This window comes from Misgurnus anguillicaudatus, chromosome 21 (assembly GCF_027580225.2).
Source record: "Misgurnus anguillicaudatus chromosome 21, ASM2758022v2, whole genome shotgun sequence".
Taxonomy (NCBI): domain Eukaryota; kingdom Metazoa; phylum Chordata; class Actinopteri; order Cypriniformes; family Cobitidae; genus Misgurnus; species Misgurnus anguillicaudatus.
Window position 1 is genome coordinate 57474775 of NC_073357.2, and position 12903 is coordinate 57487677.

A 12903-nucleotide genomic window follows, 5' to 3' on the forward strand; every position below is an offset into this window, starting at 1 on the left:
CTCTTTGACACATGCCAACAGTGACATGTGCTGGTGTTATACATGTTTGGAGATGAGCACAGCCACCATCCACTGCATTTCTGTGTGGGAACAACGGGTACTCAGTGCCACATCAAGCACACAAAACACATTGTGCAGCCATGTAGATGCGTGTTACTGCCATGCATTCACTGAAGCAGGCCTGGACAGCTGCTGGGATGTAGGCTGCATTGTGTAGACAGAACTGCAGCAAAAATAATGTCTTTAAAATAGTTTATTTTCTCTTTTACTACTTTAAAGTCAAAATGATTAATTTATTAATTAATTTATTATTAATTTCTTTTACCTTTCATGTGCCCTCATAATCTTTAATCAAACGCAAATCTCCTCCCCTTCTCCAAACGATTTTCTTTACTTCTGGTCACGGGGTATGGCAAGTGGGCGTGGGCCTGGAAAATATTGCTGTGATAAGCACATAGCAACATGACCCAACTTCCAATGAATCAATCAATTCTTGATGGATGATTTCAAGTCCAGCCCTTCACTGTAAAAAACATTCCGTAAAAAATGGTAAAATTCCGGCAGCTGCACCGTAAAAAAAATCCGTAGAAATTGCAGCTGGATTGCCGGTGATTTACCGTAGATTTAAATTTATGTTTTTAACTGGCAACATTTTGTTCAAAGTTAAATGAACATTAAACATTTACAAGTCTTTGTCTTTATAGAGTAAAACTAAAAAAACAGCATCAAGCAAAGCATTCTGGGAAACAAAATCTGAAGCAAAAAACAGAAAAGGTTGATGATGACTTCTGGTTCCCAGAATGCTTTGCATGAGGCTGTTATTGTATAGTTTTATTCTGTAAAGATAAATACTTGTTAATATTTAAAATTTATTGAACTTTGAACAAATTCTTGCCAGTAAATAACATAAATGTAAATCTACAGTAAATTACCGGCAACCAAGCTGCAATAACATTATAATTTCTACGGAATTGTTTTACAGTGTGGGGTGCCGAAAAATTCCGTAAAATAACGGGCACAATAAATTACAAGAATTTTCTGTGATGCAAAAATACAGTTTATTTCTGTAATTTTACATTAATTACCTTTTTTCATTTCAAAAGTCGTTTCACTTGGATATACGTCACCACCGGGAAAACTTGTTTCTTTCGGATTTGGTCTCTTTTGACATTTTCGGGTTTGAAAAGTGAAAGTAAACTAAGTTATTTATTTATTTATTATTAATTACTTAAATTTTTACAAACAAGCAAGCCATGTAATATTATTCCAACAATTAATATATAAGTAACGATCCGCCAAGGTTGAGCATACCAGTAATTGAAAATTACAAAAAAAAAAACAAAATAAGATTGAACAAATTATAGTAAAAAACTAAATTAAATAAATAAATACAATTTATAACATCACAAAAACACAATAAGTGAGGCGAAATTATCTTGTATTCTTTGAAAAGTAGAATCAATTTAAGGGCTTTTATTATTAAACAATTTTAAGGAATTGTATATAAGTTTAACCTCATTTAACCACTGATAAAAGTTGGGCTTTGATTTGTAGAATCTACATTTATGAATAAAAACTTTGCAAAACAGATCAAGAAGTTGACAATCAACTGTGAATCCTTGTTTGCCAAAAATATACCAAATCTGAATACCTGTTGTGTGAGGGGTGGGCCCTGCTGAAAAAAACAGCATACCAGCAAGACCAGCATATCTTGGCTGCGTCCGAAAACTCTAAATTGCTGCCTTCTGAGGCAGCTTTCCAAGGCAGCAAGGCATCAAGGCATGTCCGAATTCAATGTATGGTTTACTTCCTGTCTCCTGAGATACCTATGCGTGGACGTACATTAAGAATGTGATTGGTCGAGTCCGGTCGAGTTCGAGAAAATAAAATGGCGGCCAAGGACGCAACTGGACCACCAATTTAGTGTAAATAAAGGTATATTTTTACTTTTTACACCTTTTAATTGCATTTCTAGCGAGAAATTAGTATTGTAGTTTTCAAATATGTGATTAGTTATCACAAAGGCGCTCTCTGTTTAAATTTCAAACACGCTGCCTTAGAAGTGTGTCCGAAAGTCTTTCTCTGAGCTACCTTCATGCCTCCGAAGTCATTTCCTCATGAGGCAGCGAGGCAACGAGTCACTGCCTTGAGTTTTCGGACGCAGCAGTTGTGTTTTGGTGCTGGTTTGCTAGTGAACACCGGCTAAACCAGCATCAGCACCAGCATTAGCACCAGCTAAAGGCCCGGGTATACCTTTTTTCCGCGTCCGCGTCCGCGCAGCTTTTCGAGTATATACTCCCCGCGGCTACACGCGGACGGCCGCGTTCGACACTATACGCAATACAAATGATTTCTTATTCAAATTATTAGTCTAACAGGCTGTCAGGGCAGCACTGATTTGGCGACATTTACAGTACATTAAAACATTAGGATAGGTGAAGGAAAGTAACTGATCCACCATTGCAAACACAGTTTAGAATAAACAACAAGACAACAAAGAACAGGAATCAAACAAACATGCTCCAGGGCTTTCTATTTTTGGAAGAAGTAAAAGTTAAAGAAGAAAAACGATAGTGTGTGTGCAAATGCTGCCTATTTCCTTTGTATAATTGTTTATAGTGGAGTGCCCTGTCTAAATATTTTCACGCGCATGCGCTGTTGTACGCGGACTGTACGCGCACTGTCCGCGCGGTCTCAATTTTTGGGCTGCACGCGGACGGTCCGCGCGGCCGGCCGCGGACCCTATTGATGACGAAAATGACGTCATGCGGACGGGACGTCCCTAGTATACTTTCGGCTTAAACCAGCACCAAACCAGCATTAGCACCAGCTAAACCAGCATTAGCACCAGCATCCCATGCTGGTCATACCAGCATATGTTGTGTTTTGGTGCTGGTGGTGACCACCAGCTAAACCAGCATAGACCAGCATAATTCCCATGCTGGTCCATGCTGGTTTGATGCTGTTTTTTCAGCAGGGGGAGTATCTCTTTAACCTGTAACCAACTCTGGACATCTCTCAAAAGTGCTGTATCATTTCACAAAGAATTTTTTTTAATGTTTGTCTCACAGAACACACAGTTATTCACATCAAAGTAAAATATTAATCTTAATTCAGGAAGTAAACTAAGGTACGGTGAACTTTCATGGGCTTTATAGCGATGTGACGTCACAGCAGGCGGAGCGCACGCCGGTGGCCGCGCAGCATTCAGCTTGAATGCCACAAAGATATAAAGACACATTTAAAAGAAAACTAATTGGTGTGCGATTGACTGTACACATTCAACAAGAAAGCTGAGTTAACTTTTACTGATTTCTGACATGCTGCAGTGAGTTTTGCCACTCAGTTGATTAAAGGGGCGTGTCGATGTGGGAAAGTGACGAGAAGAATATTTTACATCTGCGTTTCCACGATTTAAGAAGAATAAATAGAGAAGAAAGATAGATGCCTGGGTAATATTTTGTGCAAAGTCATAAAAGGTATATTTTTTAAGCAACAATATTATTTTTTCCAACAAAACACTACAGCATATAGTCATCAAACAAAAAATGAAATAAAATAAATGAAATTTAGCTACCAGGAAACATAAATTAATTATATAAAATTGACCTGTAATCTATTTCAAGCAATCAAACAAGCTAAGAAGACATTTTTAAAACAAAAAGAGAAATCGCTCAAGTTCCTGTGATAATCAGATTGCAATGCTTTGTTATTACCAGCAGAGGTCAGTGTTGTGCAGCTTTAAAGTCACCTGAAAACTGAGAATCAAATCCACTGTCATTTTGAAGAATGAAGACTTTCTGAAAATAAATATTTGTAAACTTAGTGTTGTGTTGCTTTATAAAAGAGTTGAAAAGGACACACGGAGATCAGATGATTATAGAAAGCAAAGCATGATTAACTACACATACCAAAAATGTGTTAATCTTCTCTAAACTATATTTCATTTTACAAGTCTTCTGTAGAAAATACAAGGTAAATCCTATCATCCACAAAATGTGCCAACTAAGGCAGGGGTTTTGCGTTACTATTAATGTGGCCTGCACAAGTACACTGCAATGTAATCCATACACACACAAACATGAATGTATACACTGTACAAAATAAAAACACTGCAATTCAATGTACACATGATATCCACAATGTAAAATACGTCACTTTGGGTAAAAGCATCTGCCGAATGTACAGTATAGACCGTTTCAGCAGTAACAACATAAACAAGCGGCTTTCGCGGTCCGCACGAACTTCAGGTAAACTCCGCTAAGAATAAATAACAACAAAGTTCTTTAAACGTAGTTTATTTATATAACAAGCAAAAAACACAACACAGATTACCTAGGAAGCCAAAACATTTGTTATTTTCGACGAGGCATTTGTTCAAGAGATCAGTTTAGCAACTAGTCAGACCATTAAAAAACGAAACCGGAAGTAAGGTTCGGATCCAGACGTGTATCACGTGCGTCCGATGAAACCGTCTATAAATGTTATTTAAACAGCCAGTAAAAGAAACCTAAAGTAGATGCTTCTGGCCCCCAAAGAAAATTAATGAGAATCAATCATAAAACTGGGGCCCCCTGGCACCATCTCTGGCCTGCCCCCTGTTTGAAAACCAAAGGGTTAAAGACATCAGGGGACAACAATGCAAAAAGCAATAATACTAATAGCAACCGGAAAAAAACAAATAAATAAAAAATACATTTTATGGACATATATTTTAATGTTTTTTTAAGCTTTTTATGATAAACAAGATCACTACTGTGTTGGCTTAATGCCCAAATCTGGATCCTGAATCAAAACCAGTCTAGAACAATTGTACTAAAAAAACATAAATCATTATTTCCAGGTAAATAGCCTGTGACGTATTTTGCTCAAGGGCATACGGGTGTGGACTGTGATCTCAGCACCTCAGCATCAGTTTCTGGGTCACTCCTGCTTAAAGCTAAACCTATATTACATTGTTACATAAAAATCCAGGTTTAAAACCATTACATTTAAATGCATTTGCAAGACACATTTATCAAAAGTGACCTACAGTGCATTCAAGATATACATTTACATGCATTTCAGGGAATTGAACAAATTACCTTGTTCTATAAAGGATGATACAGAAAGCTAGAAAATGTTAAAATCAGAGTTTCTCATGGGAATTTGTACGACCACACACATACGTTTTTGTACAATTTGCTTTTGCTCCTGTGAGATTGGGGTTAGGTACGGTGGCCCTGAAGTGCAAACCACAACAACAAATTACTAAACAACAACAACAAATTAAAAAACACCACAACAAATAAAAAAAACTGCAACAAATTAAAAAACAACAACAAATTAAAAAAACACTACAGCAAACTAAAAAACACTACAACAAAATAAAAAACAAATACAAAATAAAAAACACAACAGCAAGTTTAAAAAACATTACAGCAAATTAAAAAACACAACTAAAAATTAAAAAACACTATAACAAAATAAAAAAAAACATAACAAAATAAAAAACACAACAGCAAGTTAAAAAAACACTACAACAAATTAAAAAACACTACAACAAAATAAAAAACAACTACAAAATAAGAAACACTACAACAAATTAAAAAACACAACAACAAATTAAAAAACACAACAACAAATTAAAAACATGACTACAAATAAAAAACAGAACTACATTAACCTACCGGAAGAGGTAGGTACAAGTGGGCAACATGAGACATCGCTGATTGGACGACACTGCAGTTTGGCTTTTGAACCGGAATTTATTCTTCCTGTAGTGCGTGGTTTGGAGTGGAGTAAGGACAGCAAAATGTTTTGCCCAAACTGCGGAAAAGAACTGGTTGAGCCGTCCCCGAACTTTTGCCGCGGCTGTGGCAAAAGGCTTAAAGAAATATCTACCATCGGAGACACCCAACAACCTTCGAGTAAGTTTATAAGAATAGTGTAATGCTTGCGTTGCTTGTGGATGTAATGTTAGCTTACTACTACTGTTAGCGGTTTCCAGACCGTACCTTAGCCGGCCCCAGCAGTCCATGAACTGCAGTGTCGTCCAATCAGCGATGTCTCATGTTGCCCACTGGTACCTACCTCTTCCGGTAGGTTAATGTAGTTGTGTTTTTTAATTTGTAGTTGTGTTTTTAATGTGTTGTAGTGTTTTTTAACTTGCTGTTGTGTTTTTTATTTTGTATTTGTTTTTTATATTGTCTTAGTGTTTTTTAATTTGCTGTAGTGGTTTTTAATTTGCTCTATTGTTTTTTTAGTTTGTTGTTGTTTTTTAATTTGCTGTAGTGGTTTTTAATTTGCTCTATTGTTTTTTTAGTTTGTTGTTGTTTTTTAATTTGCTGTAGTGTTTTTTAATTTGTTGTGGTGTTTTTAATTTGTTGTAGTGTTTTTTTAATTTGTTGTTGTTTTTTAATTTGTTGTTGTGGTTTGCACTTCAGGGCCACCGTAGTTAGGGGTGCAATGGGGGGATATTTTATTTCATTTATATGATAAACGTTTTTGGACAATTCACTTTGTACGAATTCATATAAATTAGCCAACTCGTAAAATACGTACAAATTCAATAAGACTGGATTGTTTGGAAGATAATTACGAAAAAACGCAGTGGGGTAAAAGTATCTTAGCCAATATGACGTCCAACACGTGCTCACACACACTGTTTAATCCATGATCTCCGACTAAGCTTAATTTAAACCTGCTTAAACTTGTGTTTCAGCCCACAAACCACTAAGCAAAAAGAAATTCTTGACACTGTAAGAGAGGTCACAGATAGTTTAAAACCATGGGTTTCTAAACACGTTGACCATGTGGTATCCTCTATAGTCACGCTCTGCAGTGATACAAAAACATAATTTATCATGGTTTACGGTTTGTATTGGTGTTCTTCAGAGGTTGTTTATAAAACATTACAGAAGTATAGCCAGTGAACATCCTGTTTTAGGTCACCCGCCATTTTTTGACCTTAAATGCATGTTAAGAGAATGTCATCTTTCTGAACTGCTGGCATACTTATGTGTCTTTCCTCGTTTCAAATAAAGGCGAGAGACAAAAACACGACCTTGGTATTAAATTGGAAAGACAAAGACTATTTTAAGGGTTTCTAAGACATGACATGAATCATGTGAAACAATCAATGCAACCAGAAGGTGAATGCGTTACATCTTTGCTATAACCTAAAGTAAAATATTTTGGGTCAGAAGCAGACAGTATTTCAGTCCACTAACATGAAAAAGGGAATTTTCTTGTGGCCTATTGAACCCATTAATTAGAGTAATGTAAGTTGGCTGTATAATGACTGAACCACCAAACATTAGACTGAAAGGTGGTGTGAGGTTAATGTGCTGGATCGGAGAATATCTTCTTATAGCTCAAAGCTGTAAATTACTGACCAATGATGTCAATGATACAGCCACAGAGGAGAGAAGATCCTTTAAAATCGTTTCTTTTATTACAAAGTGTTTGTATGTGTGCAAACGTTTAAAAGACGTAACCATTCAAAGTCAACCCAGACGTCTAGGCTACAAAATTTGGGCTGTCAGTGAGAATTTAATAGAAGTCCAAACACCTTGTAATCACTGTTGACTTTGCTTACATGAAGGAATATAAGACATCTCAAAAGATATTTTGGCAAAAATGACACCTAACAAAATTCAAGTTTATTTTGGCTAGAAGTGGATTATTCATAGCTTATACCACGGGTCTGTTGAATGCTGCATTCTGATTGGCTGAGAAATGTTCTATGGGTGTTGATTATTTTTCTGTAAACCGCACACCTAACTTGTCAAATGTCTTAAAAATAGGCACCAGAGCAATGTTTGTGGTTACCGTGGTATAAGCGGAATAATTGACTCCGGTCCCTTGAATTATTTGAAAATAATGCACACCTGCGGTGTAACGGCACTCCGCTTCGCGTCGTGCCGCATTACCACCTTGGTGTGCATTATTTTCTTATAATTCAAAGGACCGGAGTAAATTATTCCTTACATATAACGTAGCGCTTTTCTAAGTGGATTTAAAAGAGGAACTATATTTTATGGCGTAATAGCACTTTTGGGAGTACTTCGACTCGCCTGAAAAGTCCGCTCCCCTTCTCACTCTCATAATGGGAGAGGGAGGGTGTTACTGCGTCGAGTCGAAGTACTCACAAAAGTGCTATTACGCCATAAAATATAGTTCCTCTTTTAAATCCGCTTAGAAAAGCGCTACGTTTTATTTTGTATAGAGGGATGAATCAACAATTCTTAGTTAAGGTAATAACATATTTTAATATTGAAAATGAGTAGACTATTCCTTTAACAGTTATCATTTTGATTAACTGTATTTACATTGTTTTCATTTAATTATCATTGTTTACTTGTAAGACAACTAACCCCGCTGTGTAAACATGTTTTCAATCCCAGCTATCAGTTACTAGGAGTTGCTGACATGTTTCAAAATGGTGTTATGTTTTAGGTAACAAGACAGTGATTCAAATAATATAAAATTGGATTTGGTGACTTACACACCCAACTCAGAAATTGAAAACAAAAAAAAACATAAGATGAAGAAATTTACTTACATCCCTCCAAAACACTCTTTGTTCAATATCATAACTAAAAAAACACATCAAAACTTTCACAAATTCACAGGAGATCATCTGACAGTAAAGAAAAAGATAAGGAGCACAGATTGCTTGGCCCTGTGTAACGTAATGTAAAGTAGCCGTCTTACAATAAACCCAGCGTTAGTTTGTGCCCCGCTCACCCCTACAAAATCCTGAATTTAAATTATTGACAAAAACAAAATAAAGTTATAGTTACATATCAAACATTAGCATATCAAAAACATTACAGTTAGTATCGAGCCCCTAAGGTGACATTGGTGTAAAAAAAATCTAAAGTTTAGTTTCGCATGCTCACATGAATCTATCGCGTGCTCATGTGAAGCTAAACTTTATTTAATTTTTGCTCCATGTCCCTTTAGGGGCTCCGTAATTATGTCTTTCAGGATAGCATTTAATTTTGTCTTAATGTCTCATTTGTGAACCAACTTAATATTTTGCACGTTTGTGTTTATACTGCATAACTTTACATTTATGCACTTGTCACCCACTTTTGCAGTGCAGTGCATTTAAGATATACCTTTTTATATTTCGTATGCAAACCCACAACTTTTTGTGCTGCCATTTTTTACCAATTGAGCTATACATGAATATTGCATAACAGCATACAGTTTTATCTGTTCATCTGCAATAAGGAATCATGCACACAAGCTTTAATATATATATATATACAGTAAGGAGGTAAATTAGGGTTCAGGTATTTAATTCCCAGAAAGCACAAAATAAGATCAACAGTAAGAGAAATAAGATCAAAAGTTTTTAAGCTGCTGAGATCAAATTTAGTCGTAACATCTGGATGAGCTTATATGCATCATAAAATACCAGGTGTGCTCCTAAAACCGGTAAAGTTAACACAACAATTGTTTAATAAAGTTTGAGCCAATATGATGAGAGAAACAGAAAACAATAACAAGACGAGACAAAAAAAACAGCATAACACAATAACCGGTCCGGCTATCAGCAAGATGGGCCAAGGGAACCATGGCCGCTTTGAATAAGCAAGGACCACCCAGGAGACCATATAACTGACATGTAAATCAACCAATCATGTTTAGTACCACGGAAATGTCTCCACCATGACAGATTATCTCTTTTAGATTCTACTTACAACTTTAGACAAAACTCTTGGATGTCTTTAAAAGACTTTATTTTGTGAACCTCACATACTTTTACAAATGCAGCACTTAGTCAATATTGTTACTGATGTAAACAAGACTGCTTTCTTTATTTGATCAGATTGTTTTGTGTCTCCCAGACATCCTGTATAATTTAACCAATCAGAGGATGACTTTGAAACTGCTAAAGTCTTTCAAGTTAAGTGTGCCGTATGCATCAGGCGTTAAGCCAGCGGTCCTGATGCTGAGACTGGTAACGCATAAATATGACAGTCCCGTCATATTTCTCTTCTTGTGCGGTCCTGTTGTGCATTGAGACTGTAATTCTGTTAAATAATAGATGTTCATGATATTTTTGTACTGTAGTATGGCAGAAGCCCATAGAGTTGGAGATAAATGTTTAAAAGCTTTGTAATGTTGCTCCTGTACTTTATACTTTAATACAGATATAAAACTCTCATCGGAAAATAAAACTTTTCTGTCATATGGCTTGGAAAGCATTTAAGCGACTCATGGTCTGTTAAGATTGTTGTTACTTTCTTTCTTTGGGTCTCAGTGACCTCAGAGCTATTAAAAAAAAGTCATGTCAAAATAACGCTTCAGTTAGTGTGTTACTATGAGAAGGTTTGGAAAACCTTGTTCATTAAAATATCATTTACTTTATAAAACTCAATCTACCTTGGAAGGTGGGAATGACTTTTATTGTAAATGTATTGAGGAGGACATGGTTTCATTTTCGGCTTACCCACGAGTTTTATGATAATGTATTTCTTTCCTGAATGAACTATGAGCTAAAATTGCTCTCTTCTTTATCTTCCCACACAATCTGATTGCTATTCTCTCCCTTTTCTTTCACCGTCTTTCTGAACGCATCAAGTATAAGAAGAGTCTTTACTCTTTAAACAGCTCCTTAATATTCAGAGGACAGATAATGTAAGATATACTGTGTTTGATGCTGTTACAAACCCTTTCACTTTTTTCTGTGGAACAGAAGAAAGACCTTTTGATGAACAGTTCCTCTTGTTCATGCAATTATCTTACAAAAGGCATTATAAAAGTTTTTCAAAAGTATCCAAAATTGACTCGTGCCCTGGGTTGTTTCAACCCATTGCTGGGTCACATAAAGACATTTTCAATGGCTGGATTTGTCTATATTGTACCCAGCGGTGGATTAAAACAGCCCAGGATTTCATTTCAGAATAGCTTTGTGTGAGGACAGACAAAAATCTAAGTGAATATTTAATGACATAGTATCCCTTTTCAATTAAAGGGGACATTTTACAAGACTTTTTTAAACCTTTAACTGTCGCCGTCCCGTATACGGGACACCTGAGTTTACTTCAATATTTTTGATGTACATTTTAATCTATCACAACAAACTATATATTGTTGGAAAGGTCTAAGCCTCTAGATTACATATTTCAGCAGTGTTTAATAAAATAAATTATGTAGAGAGAGTAATTGATTCATTTATGAGAAGAGTGTGCCTCAAAACATTCATATCCTACTAAATATCACTGTCCGACTAGTGGGACGCCTACGTTTACTTCAGTGTTTTGCATATGAATTCTTATCCAATCATGACAAACTATATACCATTGGAGAGCTCTAAGAGTGTAGTTTTCATATATCATCACCATTTTGGGAGAATTATGACGTAGTGAGACTCAGTTTCTAAAATGTCACGGGCCCACATGTAGGCCCAATTACTAAACCCCTACTCTAAACCTAAAAAATCTTGATAAACTATATATCACTGGAAAGCTCTCAGAATGTAGTTTTCATATTTCAAGGTCATCTGATGATAGAAATAATGTAGTGACAGTTTTTAGTTACATGACCCCACCCCCCATAGGAATGCATATTCATTTTATATATTCATAATTCTAATATCATATTATACATCTTCAAAAATGTTGACAAACTATATATCATTGGAAAGCTCCAAGATTGTAGTTTTCATATTTCAAAACATTTTAGCAGTAATAATAATGCAGTGACAGTAATTTATTAATTTGCAGCAAGAGTATGCAGCAAACCGTTGACACCTGGCCTTTGTTGGTAAAATGACAAACCTCATTTTTTGTGATTTTACCTTGAAAATTGAATCACAACTACTTGAGACTTATGGCTTCATTTTTGCATTTTTTTCTTTTTTGAAATATTTACATTTTTATAGTTTTATTTATAAAATTAATATGTTATGTTATGGAATTATTTTTATTTATTAAAAGAAATTTAAACTACTATAAGATTTTTTCTGTTTAATATTTTCATATCCATATACTTCAGTGAAAAACCTTAAATTGTCTTCTTTAAAACAAAACCAAGATTAGGCTTCTAGACAAAAAAATGCCAGAGTTATATTAATTTGAAGGTGCACATCAAATTCCCCCCACACACTTAAAAGGGGTGGGTGACAGTAAAGAGATTTAAGATGTTAAATAAATATTTGGTGTCCCCAAAGTATGTATGTAAAGTTCTAGCTCAAAATACCCAAGATTATTTATAAAGCATGTTAAAATTGCCACTTGGTACCAAAAATGTGCTGTTTTGGTGTGTCCTTTAAACTCTGGTCTCTGCACTAAATGGCAATGCCATGGTTGGATAGTGCAGATTAAGGGGCAGTATTATCCCCTTCTGACATCACAAGGGGAGCCAATTTTCAATGACCTATTTTTTGCTTGCAGAGAATGGTTTACCAAAATTAAGTTACTGGGTTGAACTTTTTTACATTTCCTAGGTTGATAGAATCACTGGGGACCCAATTTTGTGATTTTCTGATTTTCATGATATGTCCCCTTTAACTGTTAATTTCAACCAAATAAATTTGAATCCTGAATGACTCAAAAGATTTGACTGAAAAGTACAATTCATAACTCAAAAACACATTAAGGAGTGCTAGGGTGGCTTCTAAGATTTTCTATAAATGACTTAAGATAGTTCACCAAAAAATTTAAAATTTGTCATCATTTACTCACCCTCAAGTTGTTCCAAACTTATATAAATGTCTTTGTTTTGTCAAACACAAAGGAAGATATTTTGAAAAATGTTAATATATAAACAAATCTCAGGCACCATTCACTTCAATAGTATATTTTCTTCCTACTATGGAAGTCAGTGGTGGCCATATCTTCTTGGTTACAACATTTTTCAATATATATAATCCACCTTTTGTGTTTCACAGAAGAAAGTCAAACA